This window comes from Leopardus geoffroyi, chromosome X (genome assembly GCF_018350155.1).
Source record: "Leopardus geoffroyi isolate Oge1 chromosome X, O.geoffroyi_Oge1_pat1.0, whole genome shotgun sequence".
Taxonomy (NCBI): Eukaryota; Metazoa; Chordata; class Mammalia; order Carnivora; family Felidae; genus Leopardus; species Leopardus geoffroyi.
Window position 1 is genome coordinate 26,707,325 of NC_059343.1, and position 16,203 is coordinate 26,723,527.

The following is a 16,203-nucleotide window of genomic DNA, read 5'->3' on the forward strand; positions in this document are numbered from 1 at the left end:
TGGAGCCAAGTCGCTTCGATTCCTGGGTTCAAGAGCACGGCCACATGCGCGTTCTTCGTGGTTCGCCCGCCCCTCCGGCTCCAGACCCCCCGATACCAACTCCTCTCTCATCCTCTTCACCACAATATGCAAACAACTTCCAGAGAAGCCCCCCTACATTCCACAGGGAACTCCTTGGCTGTCGTCCGTTCGTTCCAAGTTCAAGATGGAGGGGGAAAGCATTGCATTGTCCTCCTTCATGCTGGGCAAGACCATTTTCTTATATATCTGATGGGGGGCAAAATGTCTGCCGGTGGAAAGGACGCCTGTGTTCGTGCTCATATGCGAAAGTGCTGACTCGAACTTGGGATGTCATTGGTGTTTTCTACCCCCGGTCAGTGCCGATGTGCCGTTCGTCACTGCTGCTTGCCAGGAACTGCTCCTTCTTTACACCGTTTTGCTGGATGGGTTAAGTCCAGTCTTTCCCTTATGACCCTTCCTACCTCCTGTATCCCACCCCAAGTCCTGAGGAAATCCTCTCTCAATTAACATTCCCCAGTCTTTTTTCCTAAGTCCATTTTACCACGTACTTTGGAGTCAGACGTACCTGAGTTTGAAGCCAGTCTTGACTACTTCCTCACTGTATGAGCTTCAGCAAGTGACTGACCCAGCTAAGATTCCGTCACCTCATTTGTCATAATGCGGCTAATCGTGTGGACTCCACAGGGCTGAGGTGAAGATTAAGGTAGGCGACGCTTATGAAGGGCTTAACCCAGTTCCCGGTTCCTGGTGAGTGCATAATACCTGGTGTTCATTATCACGAATGGTGGCCTTTCAATCCGCTGAAGAAGAGTTTAGTCCCCCTGTGATACCAAAAGCATGCGCCACGAAAGAAAAAAATGGACACGTTGGACTTCGTCAAATGAAAACCTTTTGCTTTACAAAAGCCCCTCTTATAAGAACGAAAAGACAGAGAATATTTGCAAATCACATGTGCTACAAAAAACTCACATCCAGGGGCGCCTGGGTGGCGCAGTCGGTTAAGCGTCCGACTTCAGCCAGGTCACGATCTCGCGGTCCGTGAGTTCGAGCCCCGCGTCGGGCTCTGGGCTGATGGCTCAGAGCCTGGAGCCTGTTTCCGCTTCTGTGTCTCCCTCTCTCTCTGCCCCTCCCCCGTTCATGCTCTGTCTCTCTCTGTCCCAAAAATAAATACAACGTTGAAAAAAAAAAAATTAAAAAAAAAAAAACTCACATCCACAGTATATAAAGAATTCTCTCAATTCAACGGTAAGGAAACAAACCGTCCAATTAGAAAATGGACAAAAGACTTGAACAGAAATTTCAGCAAAGAAGATAAACGGGTGGCGAGGAAGCGCATGAAGAGTTAGTCGACATCACCGGCCGTTACGGGAAGGCAAAGTAAAATCGCGAGAAGATCCCACTACAGTAGAAGGGCGAAAACGAACGTTACCCATCGTACCAGATTCTGGCAAGAACGCAGAGATATAGGGGCCCCTGGCTGGCTCAGTCGGTGGAGTGTGCCACTCTTGATCTCAGGGTTGTGTGTTCGAGCCCCATTTTGGGTGTAGAGATTACTGAAAAATAAAATCCTAAAAAACAAACAAACAAACAAACAAACAACCCAAAACCCAAAACAAAAGAAGAATGCTGAGACACTGGATCTTTCATAATTGGTGGAAATGTAAAGTTGTACAATCATCTACAAAGCAGTATGGCAATCATCACACACCTGGGCATTTATCTTAGAGAAATGAAAACTTATGTTTACGTAAAAACATATACGTGAGTACTCATGGAAGCTTTATTTGTAGCCCCAAACTGGAAACAGCCCAAACGTCCTTCACCAAGTGAATGGTTGAACACATTATGGTACGTCCAATCCAATGGAATACTAGTCAGCAATAAAAAGGAATCGACGATTGATAGAACAACTTGGATGGATTTTAGGGGAGTTGTGTCCAGTGTCTCAACCCATTTGGGCTCCTGTAACAAAATACCACAAGCTAAGTTGCTTATGAACAACAGAAGTTTACTTACCACAGTTCTGGAAACTGGGAAGTCCAAGATCAAGGGGCCAGCACGATCTCATTCTGGTGAAGGTCCCTTTCTGTGTTCATAGCCTGAACCATCTTGCCATGAAGGAAGGGGCAAGGGACCTTAGTGAGGTCTTTAAAAAAAAATTTTTTTTAATGTTTATTTATTTTTTTTTGAGAGAGAGAGTGTGTGTGAGCAGGGGAGGGGCAGAGAGAGAGGGAGACACAGACTCTGAAATAGGCTCCAGGCTCTGAGCTGTCAGCACAGAACCCGACGTGGGGCTCGAACCCACAATCCGTGAGATCACGACCTGAGCCGAAGTCGGACGCGTCACCAACTGAGCCACCCAGGCGCCCCGTGAGATCTCTTTTAAGAAAGCCTGAATTCCGTTCACAACAGCCCTACCGGCATGATCTAAGCACCTCCCAAACACTTCCTGACAGCCTCATGTCTGGGGGCTAGGATTTCAGCGTGAGGATATGGTGGAGTTGGGGCACAACATTCAGATCATAGCGCTCAGTGAAAAAGGCTAGTCTCAAAAAGCCTTACATTTTATGGTTTCACTTATGTAACCTCCTCAATGTTACATAACATTTGTAATGGCCACATTAGAGATGGAGAACAGACAGGCGGTTTCCAGGGGTGAGGGAAGGGGGAGGAAGGAAGGAGGTGTGACTGAAAAAATGAGACAGCTCAAGGGAGTTCCTTTGTGGTGGTGATGTCGCATGTTCCTACGTGTGACAAAATGCCATGGAACTCTACGCAGACATCGAAAAAGGACTGCAGGCAGAAACTGGTGAAATCAGAATCAGATCTGTGGTCTGATAACTTACGCCAGTTCATCGCCCAGTTTTGACGATGCGTGATAGCCTTGTACGATGTCACCACAAGGGGAAGCCCCGTGATGGGCACATTGTGTTGTACTATTTTTGCAACTTCCTGTGAATCTCTAATTATCTCAAAATTAAAAGTTAAGAAAAAATTAGCGGCAACAAAATTGCAGCCCCAATCACCGAGTCCATGGCCCATTCAGTCGGCAAAATGAGAGAAAAAAAGAACCCTCCTGCTATTGGTTTTCATGGTGATTTCATTGGAGACGAGCTATACTTTGGAGAAATTGATGCTTGGTACTGAATTTTCCTTCAGACAGTTACTAGGTTGTGTTTTTTGCTTTCTAGAACTGGATACGTGTCGTGTTGTCATCAGAGCTTTACCATCCTACGGAACACTGAGTGGGAATAGAGTTTTAAAAGGAATTTAGTGTTGGAATCATTCTCTGGTCGCCATATAGCCTTCTTCCCATTGTACACATGCCTCTTTTTCTGGCCACGTTGCAGAAAGGTCTAATGTTCTGCCCACTTCTCAGTTGTAGGCAGCAAGGATGAGGTGACTTTGGTAGTGGCTTTTCCTAACCAGGAAGAGTTAAAAGTGGGTGGTGAAAAAGTCACCCAGAGCTGTATCTGGTGAAAGGACAGCTTTAAAAGAGCAACAGAACAATTCAACCCTTAAGCAGAGACCTTATTTATATGCCACATTTCGGCTGGGGAGAGATTTTGTGACCAAATCTTGGAGCCTTAAAGATGAAGTCTATAATATAAACACACTAGCAGCGTTAACTCTCCCAGCGCAAGGTGGGCTTGGCTCACAAGCCCCATGTGTTATTTTGGTTCCCTCTGGCACGGGAGACATTTCAATAGTCAGTGTCACGCTTGCATTTCTATGCTTTTCATCTGTGAACTTTCAGACGTGGCCCAGAACTACATGCAAAATTAAACCGTAAACCCCCATGTGTATTTTAACCCACAGACTAGATTCAGACTTTGGGTTCTAGAATGGACTTTTGTCACTTCCTTCCCTCTGACAAAATGGAGTTTGGCATATAGGCTGGGCAAGCCGAGGCTTCCTTCCGATTTGTTCTGGCTATTCTTTCCAGCAAGAAGTAAGCGACTGGGAACTATCCTTTTTCTTCCCGGTTGCCGGCGAGGTTGGCTTGGTTACATTACAGTAAGGTCTCGGGTAGAGGAAGCAACAAAAACTCTCAGTTACCTGCTTTCTAGAAGTCCTGCTTCTGAGCCCTCGTATATACTGTTCCCTCTCTTTGCAGTGCTCTTCCGTCTTTCTACTTCAAGCTTTGCCCCTGCCCTTGAGAGGTCAGTTTTTATTCATCCTTCAGAATTAGCTCAAAACTTACTTCTGGGAGGAAGCCCTAAATTAGATCAAGTCCCCTCTTCCACTCTCTCCTGGCATCCTGGACTTTTCTTTCATAGCATTTATGACAGATGTAATTAAACAGTTAATGCGGTAGTCACATTTCGCTTGATGTCTTTTCTACTGCACTGTAAAGGCTGCAAGGGCAGAGAGATGTCTCACTGAACACAGATGCTCATCCCCGGTACCCAGCACCGTGCCTGGCATATACTAGGGGTTCAGCAAACGTTGGTTGAATAAAGTAAAGAATGCGTGAAGACAAATGCGGATGCAGAAGAATGGTATTAATCATATTATCTACATTTATGGAGCACTTCGTGTACATAATGCTAGGCTTTGGGCTAAATGCGTTGCGCGATGATGTGCTATTTAATTCTTGCCATAACTCTGAGGTAAATACTATTCTCATCCCCCATTTAACAGATAAGGAAACTGAGGCGTTAGAGAGTTTAAGGAAGTTGCTCAAGGCTACATAGGTGGTAACATTTTTGAAGCCTGTACTAGCTTTTCTCGTATCCCTTTTCGCTCCCTTCCCCCTCCTCTGTCCACTTTATATCCACACTCACCCTTTCTCAGCGGAGAACATCCCTGATGTCGATGATGGAAAGAAGTTCCTTTGTCCCGGACATTCTCTGAGGACATTGCTCCTGGGGGACGAGCTGCTTCTGGAGCACATATTTGATGGGGTGGCCAAGGGCAGGTCAAGTTGCCTGATTCACGACATCAGTATCTCTCTCTGGCAGTCTGCGGGTGTTTGGATGATACGCTGAGGCAGGTTCAAAAGCACCGTTCTGCTCATTCTAATATATATGATAATATTGTACTTTAGTTATAGGGTACTTTGTTGTTGTTTTTTTTTTATCCAAGGGTCTAAAAGTTCTTTTTCAACGGATCAGTTTCGAACAACACAACGCGGTTTTAAACACGGACTCATAATGCTATTGGAGACCCAAAATTTGAGAAGCTAACGGCCACTATTTAATATTTTTCAAATCTGACTCATGGCTCTCCCCTCCCTGATGCTAGCTAGTGCCATCATCCTGACTATCACGGTTTAGCGGTTTTAAAATACACGTTACATACCAAGTAGGCTGCGGTAGCTTTCTCAGTGACATTTGGAAACACATTAAAAATATGCAGCTTGACTTTTCATCCCCTTCACACCCTCTGCATTTCCCTTTTGGAGAGCTCAGAGGGCGGCAGAGTGGGAAGAAAATCGGCCGAAAGAAAAAGAAAATAGCATTTACCCCCGTAGAAAAACAATGTGCAAACACAGATCTATTGTTCTCGCTTCAGGTTCCGGCTTCCATGCCTGCCTTTTTGCGTCTTGCATTTTATTTGTGTTTAATCGTGCTTTTGCCAGCTTCGGTGTCCTTTTGCTTAACCTCTCCTCCTGATTGTCTTGCTGGCCCCACTGTTCCGTTGGCTGCTGCAGCTCTGCTCATTTTTATGTTGTTCTTGTTGGTCCTTGCTTTTCGTTCGCTCCGTTCATTCACTTTGTCTGCGTCCCTTTCCTAATTCTCCACTCCCTCGTAGTTTCTCAGATCTCAGACAGGTCTTGCTTCCAACTCCAAGAATATATTGATTCCAAACCTTGACCCTTTTCGTTAACTAATGTTATTTCTTTAATTAATCCCTCTGCGTTTTATTCTTAAGAATCTATCTACAATTTTCTCTAATTGAATTTCCAGCTCCCATATTTTCTTGTGAGGTTTCTTTCTGGCAGAGCATTTACTTGGTTTCTTTTTTCCTTCATTACTGAATGTAATTGGAGAGGCTTGTTTTTTTTTTTTTTTTTTTTTTCTGTCTGTCTCTGCTTTTGGTCTTCCGATGTACGTGGACTCAACAACGGGAAGCAGTGAGTGAGCGGGGCACGTCGAAGGAGCACTGGATTTGGAGTCCGAAGGTCTGCGCTCCTGTCTCAACTCTGCCACTTAACCATCAGAAGCTCATGTGTACAATGGAAATAATGGTCTTACTGGCCCTGCTAAGGGATCAAATGAGATAAAATGATGCAGACAGATGGCAAATGTCTCCTCCTCCAGGGATTTTTAGGCCTTGTGGATGCATTCATTTCCTTTCAACGGCACCTCTTTTCCAGTTAGCGCAGGGCCAAACTAAAACAATGGCAAATCTGGGGCGCCTGGGTGGCGCAGTCGGTTAAGCGTCCGACTTCAGCCAGGTCACGATCTCGCGGTCCGTGAGTTCGAGCCCCGCGTCGGGCTCTGGGCTGATGGCTCAGAGCCTGGAGCCTGTTTCCGATTCTGTGTCTCCCTCTCTCTCTGCCCCTCCCCCGTTCATGCTCTGTCTCTCTCTGTCCCCAAAATAAATAAACGTTGGAAAAAAAAAAAAATTTAAAACAATGGCAAATGTGAACTTAAGCACTAGAAGTTTGAAATCTTATCCAATGCTCTCAGAAGCTCTAATTAGCCTCTTGGTGAAAATATCCTGGTCACGGTGGCACAGAGGATGCTGACCGTATCTCCGTTTCTTGGCGGAAGCATGCATCCCAAGAAGGCTGTTAAACTAGAATTAAAAGAGATCTTAGGTTCCAGGATCCGGAAACTGTCGTTCTGGTTTCCCAAACAAAGATGGAATCTTATCTTCATCATTTCCTTAAGTCAGTTGTCCAAACTTGGCATAAATACATTTTAGTTATGGGTACTTGCTCTTTCGGAAAGCAGCCCGTTTCACTGCCCAATATTTTGTGCAAAATGATCCATAGTGTTCATCCCCTGCTGCCGCTGACTTCCTGAACTAGTCCAATTCTTCTTACTTGCGACAGCTCTTTGATGTTTCTGGGCAGTTTCTATGCTCTTCTTTTCTAGAGGCTACAATCCCTGTCCCTTGGATGGTTTTTCGTATAACGTGGGTTTTCATGTCCTTCGACATTCTAGATCGCTCCATTTGTCAACGGCCTCTACGAAACCGAGCCTCCAGAGCTGGATGCAATACTCTGGATGTGTTTCCACCATAGAGATCTGGACGTTAGGCTATCGCCGAGGAGGCTCACTCGCCTTGGGAACATGGGTGCTTTTGTCGGTTTGAGAAAGCTGCATTACGGTCCATAAAATTCTCTCGCAGGAGCCAATAAGCCAGTTTTTATGTGTATGTCAAGAACTTGCATAGAGAAATTTATTTTCGGTAGGACTGTAGAGGGCTCTGAGTTACACTATGGATAATGAATTTCTTATTATGGAGAAACCCGAGGTGTCCCTTCAGTATAATTGGAACTACTTTATGCAAAGGATAGAATGCTAGGTGTCGGGTTCTTATCTGTCATTATTCTTTAACCTTTATTGAGTTTTTACTCTGCACTCTGCATGTGAAGTATTTTACAGATACAACAGCCCTGCGAGGCAAGACAATTATTACTCCTATTTTATAGAGAAGGATACTGAGGCACAGAGAGATTTATTAATTTGTCCAGGGTCAGCCAGCAAGTAGATCCGAACCCAGGAAGTCTGACTCTGAACTCTATTCAGCCTCCCCTCCCTATGCAGTGCATGATTGGAAAACATTACTTAGGGTGAGTGGTTAGTTTGTATTAAAGGAAAAGATCTGAAGAAGTCCTTATCCTCAGATTTCTCTCTCCCAAGTTTCCAAGGTCCGTTCCAGGGAACGTTGGTACCTTAAGATGACGTGAGAGGGGGAAAGGAGTTCCCACGGTGAAGGCCGCATAGTTAGTTACCATTTTTAACGTAGCCCCTTGGACCATGCTACCCTAAAGGCCTGCTTCAAGTAAAAGTGACAGGTTTCCGTGAGATACTATACGCGAGAACGCTTTGTAGATGCCGAACACGTGGTCCATGTATATGGCTTCTCAGATCGTTCATGAATTTTACATGCCTAAAAATGCCACTTAATACAGTTACTTCTCTGATCATTTACATGTCCTTTACGGAGTATTTTAAAACTTGCTGGATTTATGGTTATCAGTCGTTGCGACACACGTAATTATAATGAATTAGGAAGTTTAAGATCCCAACGTGGAGGCTGTGTTAGAATAGGAACACTGGTAAGGGACAGGAAATGGGAAACATTTTAAATCCTATCATGGTCTTTTGTAATTCTCTGAAATTCCATTAAGTTCAACCATCGATGCTCAAAGAAGCATGGACGAGAAATGTACGTTAGTTATGTTGAGCCACTCCTGTATAGACTTCAGTAGCAACCATAACAGCAACAATAAAGCTCTAAAGACACGTAGAAATTCTCTAAATTAACTCTGTGTTTTAATAGAACCACGAATATGACTACTCTAGATCCGTCTTTATTCTGTCATTACAGTCCAATTTGCTCTCTAGCTTCCTTTTATCCATTTTTGTTCCCCACACACTATGAATATTTACTGAATGATCATGGCCCACTTAGAAGCATCACTTCGGGAGACTAAACAAATTAAGGGCATTCAATCTCTTTGTGTAAATGACATTTTCAAAGACAAGTTGGGAAAAAAAATCAATCCATTCCATATAAGACACAATAAAAATGTCACCAACACTGGGCGTAAAGTCAAACCAAGCAAGTTTGTGCATTTTTATTATTATTATCTTTCCAAAATGAAAAGGGAAATCGAAAATACATGAACCTTAATTTTTGAGACCAGTCTGGGAAACTGTAATTACATTAGCAACATCCAACAGTGTTATCAACAGTGAGCAATTCCTCTCATCTCAACACAGCAGCCGACTCAGAAAATCACACCTTCCAGCTCATGGGATTTGTGACACTTAGTAATGCATGTGTAATTGGGTAAAAATAGTCATTACTGCAGTCTTGATTTTTGTTTGCTTCTGTATTTCTCTAAAGGAAGAAATACTCCTGAGTCTCTTCCTGCTTCTTCAAAAAGGCTGTGGTCCGCTCCCCTTGCAAGGAGTATATAGCACGACCTTTTTCAATCCCAGTCATGCAAAGGCTGCCATATTCCTGACGGGACAGTTGTGCCAGCAGAAGCCCTGGAACCTCTTCTTCCCCCTACAAAGAAGCTGGAGGTGCTGGGAGATCCCAGTCATCTGTTGGCTAGATCTCTTTGCCCCCACTTAAGCCTCCTTTTTCTCCTGGATGCTATTTCCAGACCATATTCCTAAAATATGAATCCTATCACGTTCCTCCTCTGTTCGGACACCTACCATGGCTTTTAATTGCTGAATGCTTAAAGTCTAAACTTCCCAGCATCCATCCAGAGAATAAATTTATTAGGAAATCCAGTGCCATCCTCTTGGTAATGTTCATTTTCCTCTTCTCTACCTCTTGAACCTTCTGCCCTTGCCTTGCTTGGTACCAGTGTTCTACCTTCGTTGATTCTGCGTTGCCTCCCTGAACTGACTTTTCCTCTCCCTCCTGCTTGTTCACATCCCTGCCTTTCTTCCAGTTCCCATTCACCTTCCACACCATCCACAAAGCCTTTTCTCTTTATCTTCCTGTCATTTGGTTGGAGATTTCCTGCAGGAAAGGAGCCAGGAGATACAAAGGCAGAAGGGAATTAGGTATTGGAACATTTACCCCCCTCACCTTTCGTTCCATGTAGTCTAAATGTATAATTGCTACATTTCATTCCATTTTCAGCTCCACCTACATGTCCCATGGCATCTTGAACTTGGGAAGAGTCCCTACTTTGTCCCAACATCCCCATACCCCTCTTCGGTCCCCTCTTTCTAACAATGATGTTACCCTGTATCCAGATGCCCAGAGCTAGAAATCCAAACACTATCCTTCAAAATCCTTTCCTTTCCTTTCCTTTCCTTTCCTTTCCTTTCCTTTCCTTTCCTTTCCTTTCCTGCCCATCTGGTCACCAAGAACTACAATTTCTCATCTTCCATATCTCTCAACACCACTCTCTCCTCTCTTCTTAACTGGATGAACTGCCAGATTTTCTCTGATCTCTCCTGGTTCTTTTCCAGTATCTTTTCTCTTTCCTTACCCTCTGCCTTACACTTCTCCACTTTTACCCTAAACGTGGGAAGGTCGATGTGGCCCACACCACTCTCTCTATCTGCGATGTATTCCCCTGTTTCTTCTCTTCAACATGTCCTATTCAGTCTTCAAAATTCTGTCCAGGTATCATCGTGCCCGAGGAAGCTTCCAGGATACCCACCACTCCCAAGGCAAGATCACGTTCCATTTCTCTGTGGGTCCGTAATTCGAATATAGCGCTCACATATCGGTTTTTATGTTGGTGTCTCCAACTTAAAATATGAACGTCTTGAGGGTAGAACGCCTACCACCTCGCACAGTACTTGACCATAATGAAGCCCTCATAAATAATTATTCAATGAATGAATAGCATATAGTTCTAGTATTCTCTCCTTGGCTTTTTAAGAATTCTTCGTTGGTTTACATACATAAATATATCTTTCTAAGGTTATAAGGACCTCAATAATAAAAAACGCTGTGTATCTAAAACTGCACTGGAATCACCCCCCGCACGTGAACAACTATGATAGATACACTAGAGATCGTGACTGAGAGTAAGAGGTCAAATATGTGAACTGATCAAGAGGCTATGTTTAAACTTTCATTCCCCCTTCCTGCTCAGCTTTTAATGGATACATCTTTGGCTTATTGAGTAGAAGTGTAATCATTTTTCAGGACATCACTTTCAGGTCTAGCCAAGGGCGCCCATCAACAGAGCCCATCATCAGCTGCGGTTGACCAGGGCTCTAATTTGGCTGTTATCACTGAACTCTTTTGTAAGAAAGGTTGACTAAGCAGTGACCTTGTCTATTTCACAAGATATAGAGAGCTCTCCCTCTAAACTTCTCCCATAAGTTTCAAGACCTTTCATTTTAATGTCTGGGAGCTGTAGATGAGGTATAAATAACCACTGAGGAAGTGGTGTGGTAGATAAATAATAGCGGATCAACAATCCCACAAGCCAGAATTCTGCTCCTGATGAAACTATTGACATAAAAAAATCTATTGCCACGGTGGTTTCAGTTTCGTAAAACTATGCCGAATTTAGAATGAAAAAGAAAGTATGTGTAATTCAGTAACACGGATAAATGCAAGAACCAAAATGCATAAGGAAAGTTCACATATTGCCAAACTATTCCGGTTTCATGTATTCCTTTGGACATCTGGTGGACCCGGGGCTTGATCATGCTGTATGATAATTCAAAACATGGCACTTCCCATGCATTTGCCACACTCCTGCTGTATTATATGGCATCATATGGCTCCTCTGTCCCAGCCAAATTGTTCCACAACTTGTTCCTGAAAATGCTTCACATTCTGGCTCCTGCCTAGATACCCCCACCCCTCATGTCACCCTTTTCTAAGTCATGCTCTTTCAAGATGTAGCTAAACCCGTAAAGAGTGTATAATGCTTCAAAGGCAAAAGGGATACTAATTTGGGAGAACTTAATTCTGCAAGCAGAAAAAAATCCCAACGTGGTTGCGTATGGGGTATATTCAATGCGGCCGGCGCATCGTCTTAGGAATAACCTCTCCTCCAAGAAATTACTCTGCCAAAATAGATCATTGCAGTGCCCTGCCCTCCACTAAGAGGCTTTAATATAATTAACTAGTGACTGTTACCTGTTGAGTGACTTAAGACCAAACTTATCTAAGGAATGAAAAGCGAAGCAATAGTAATTCTGTTCTTACACTCTTGGTGTTTTCATGGTGCTTAATACACATTATTCCATCATAATGCTAGCACTGCTTCCCTAAGAAGAACAACTGGTGGGCTGTGGACCGAAACATCAATAATGCCGTCGTGGCTGGCGAGGACTTTTCCTGCTTCAAATCCTAAAGAGCATCAGATCATTCACTCATTCGGTCAAACATACTTTCTGACGATCTCCTCTGTTCTAGGCAGTATTCTAAGCATCTAAAATAAAACCGTGGGCAAAACAGCTAAAAATCCCTGCCTTCATGAATTTTATATTCTAGAAGGAGAAGACAGACAATGAACAGAACAAATAAGTAAGGTAAGAAAGTGATAGTTGTTACAGAGGGACATTAAACAGAAAGAGGGGCATAGGAAATAGAGAAGGGGAGTTCAAGGAAGGCACACTAGACAAGTGATAGCGGTGCATAGGGTTGAAGGAGGTGAGGCAACAATTCAGGAAGGAGGAATAATATTGACGGTAGATTGTTTGCAAAAGTGGCCACAAAAATTCCCATTCCTCTAGCCACATCTTTGGGTAGGCCCTTCCACATTGATTCTAGGCTTAGCCACGTGTTCTTCTTTGACCTATGGGACAAAATCAAATGTGATCCAATTGATCTCAGAAACTCTTATGACCACCATATGTAAACAAACCTGGGCTACCCTGATGGATGATGAGAAACATGGCTAAGGGGGTTAATATTGCCCCATTAACATCAAGCCACTCCTATTATACTATGGAAGCAGTCACAGATGATACGTAAACATAGAGGCATGGTTGTGCTCCAGCGTAACGTTATTTACAAAAAGAGGTGGTGGCAGGCCAGATTTGGCTGGCAGCCTATAGCCTGCCAAGTCCTCTCCTAGACGATCTCGTCTTAGCCAAGCTGGCCTAGGCAAAAACTGCCCAGTCAACCCAGAGAACCATGAGACTCAACCATTGTTATTTTAAGCCATTATGTTTTGGATTGGTTTGTTACACAGCAAAAGCTAACTGCTACAGTGTTCCAGACAGAGAACACCAGATACAAAACCCTAACAAGGGAGTATGCTTGGGACACCCTAGAAATTATAAAGGGAGCAATGTCACTGGAGCCAAGTGAGCAAGGAGGCGAGCAATAAAAAATAAGTGCAGAAGAAACAGAATAGAGGAATAGGACAGGCAGATTGTAAGGGCTGTGAGGGCCACCGTAGCAGAGGAGTGACGTGATTTGACTTATGTTTTTAATTTGTTTTAACGTTTATTCATTTTTGAGAGATAGGGAGAACAGAGCATGAGCGGGGGAGGGGCAGAGAGAGAGGGAGTCACAGAATCCGAAACAGGCTCCGGGCTCTGAGCTGTCCGCACACAACCCGACGCGGGGCTCAAACTCACGGACCGCGAGATCATGACCTGAGCCGAAGTCGGACGCTCAACCGACTGAGCCACCCAGGCGCCCCTGGTTTGACTTATGTTTTTAAAAGCTCAGTCTAGCTGCTGTGTTGAAAATAGACTGTAGAGTACAAGGGCAGAGGCAGGGAGGTCACTTAGCCTATTGCAATCACCTGGGTGGGAGGTTTGGTAGGCTGGAGATGGGTAGTAGCCCTAAAGGTTGCAAGAGGGATCCGAATTTGGGTATATTTTTCATGAGATGCACTAATAATTTGGATGTGGACTATAGGAGACAGAAGGCAATTAAAGATCACATCACGGCTTTTGTCCTAAAAAATTGGAAGTTGCCATTAATTTGAGATGAAGAAAATTGTAGGTAGAGAAGTTCTGGGGCGAAGTATGAGGAGTTCTATGCAGCACGTCAAATTTAAGATGCCTGTTAGGCGTTCGAGTAGGTATTTGTGTACCCGGGTCTAAAGTTCAAAAAAGAAGATTAGATTGGAGGTACAAATTTGGAATCATCAGCACAGAGAGGACATTTCATATGCATGAAAATGATGCTATTGCCAAAGGAGTGCAGGTACACAGTGAAGAGAAAAGCCTTAGGAAGCGAGCCTTGGGACATTCCAATTCTAAGATATCAGGGAGATGGTGAAGAGGAATTGATCACTAAAGGAGCAGGTGACCAAGAAGGAGAGGCCAGAGAAGTATAAAGAAAACCAGGAGAGTGAAATATCCTGAAGGTCAACTCAAGAAAGTGTTCAAGGAGGATGAGGGCTGAGAATTAACCCTTGGATTTATCGGTACAGAGGAAATTAGAGACTACGGCAAAGTCCGTTTTGGTGGAGTTATGGACACGTAAGCCTGATAGGCATGGGTTTGGGAAGAGATTGTGAGTATGGAGAGCACTTTCAAGGAATTTAGCCATGAAGTAGAACAGAGAAACCAATCACTAGCCAGAGGGTAATTAGAGGGATATTTTAGAGTAAGATAAAAGATATCATGGTTTTGTTCTGAAGAGAATGATCCAGTGAAGAGAGAGCAAGTGATGATGTAGAAAAGGGAGTGAGGGGGGCACCTGGGTGGCTCAGTCAGTTAAGCGTCGACTTCGGCTCAGGTCATGATCTCGCGGTCCGTGAGTTCAAGCCCCGCGTTGGGCTCTGTGCCGACGGCACAGAGCCTGGAGCCTGTTTCAGATTCTGTGTCTCCCTTTCTCTCTGACCTTCCCCCGTTCATGCTCTGTCTCTCTCTGTCTCACAAATAAATAAATGTTAAAAAAAAGAAAAGAAAAGAAAAGAAAAGGGAGTGAGGCCGTCCTAGACCACGATGTCCATTAAAGCCACCAGATTACTGCATCAGCCTGAGTACCTCCAGATGAAGGAAAGTCTTTGAGTGGACAAGAAGAGATGGGCTCTAGGGGTTAACCTTAGATAGGGGCATGGAGAGTTCATCTGGTAGCAGGAGAGAGGGTAGAGTAAATGGGCCCACATGCTGGTGGGTGGGAGGTATGGTGGCAGATGGGAGTCTTCAGACGTCCTTATACTTTGTATTTGTTCAGTGAAATAGGAAGAAAGGTTACCAGCCAAGAGTGAGGTTTGGGAGCATGTGTGAGTGGTTAGCGACTGGAGAGAGTAGTAGATTGTTCCAGTAACAACTCCCAGCGCCTAAGACCCTTGACATTCCTCTCCTCCACTGATTCTGGGCTTGCCATGTGATTTTCTGTAGCCAACTGGACATTGGCAAATATGATACAAGCAGTGGCTTACAAAATGTCTCTTTCTAGGAACTGCCACCACCACTTGAGGCTGCTCAGGCTAGCCTGCTGGGGACATGTGACCCGTCCACTAGCAAGTGCCAACTGCCGTCTTAGACCAGCCAGCCGCATTCAAGTCACTAGATGACCACAGCCACGTGAGTGACCCCAAACAAATGCAGCAGAGGAACCGCCCGACTGATCCCGACCCAACTGGTGACCCACACAATCGTGAGCAAATAAAATGATTACCGCCTTAAGACGCTATTTACTGGGATGGCTTGCTGTATAGCCAAGGTTAACAGATACAGAGGAGAATTATGGAAAAAGGTCCCGTCCTTTTTCCATAACGGGTAGAGTTGGTAGAATAGGGACATACAGTATGGATGGCTGGTGTTACTAAGGGACTACTTAAGAGTCCTACTCATTAAGGACATTCAGTCAGTCTGGTTGGGCTTTTTTCTAGCCACATTCAGTTACATGGGTGCAGGTGTGGTCTAGGGGAGAGATGAATATAATCAGGGTAGGGATTTTTGCCAAGCAAGTACAACAATGCCAGAGGATCAGGTGGGGTGGACATATCTACAAGGGAATCATGATCGTCATTTACCATGGGCTGCAACCTCAGAAAATACAGGAGATCAAGGAGTTCAGATGAAGTGAAAAGGTCGTTGGACCAATTGATAGGATTTCCCAGAGGGGTTAAAGGATTTTTTTTTTTTTTTTTTTTTGGCATCAGGACACTAGGGAGAATGAACTAGAAAAAGAGGAAGTGGTGGTCAGAGCGTCTGGTACATGAATTAGAGATTATGAAAAGAGAATAGTTGTTGCGGATGACGAGGTTTATGATATGACTATAGCAATAAGTGGCCGAATAGATAGGACAAGATGGTGGGAGGAGAAACAGCAAGAAAGTAAGAGGCCAGGTTGTGGCAGGATCATCTATGTGGATATTGAAATCACCAGGAATTAGGCCAGCGCTAATACTGGGGAAGGTTGCCGTTGGCCAGGAGCTAAGATAGTCAAGAAATGTCGGGTGGGGGGTCCCTAGATAACTGTAAAAAGAAAGGATCGTGTCGGGCCATTATGTGGTGGCATTCGATTCTAAGCTGGGGCATTTAAGGGCAGAGGGCCAAGAGGAAGAATGGCCTGGAAGTGTGAACAAGGAAGAAGGAGGACACCTGTCTTACTTTCAGGCCCAGGGGTACTGGGGGGGTCGGG

General features: G+C 44.4%; 1 long non-coding RNA gene across 1 annotated transcript in view; it reads left to right on the top strand.

Moving 5' to 3' along the window:
• LOC123594631 overlaps positions 1-16,203 on the top strand; it is a 33,578-nt gene extending 17,375 nt beyond the window's left edge. Inside the window, exon 3 of the long non-coding RNA XR_006710817.1 lies at positions 15,013-16,203. This is a non-coding gene — a long non-coding RNA (uncharacterized LOC123594631). The remainder of the gene's footprint in view (positions 1-15,012) is intronic.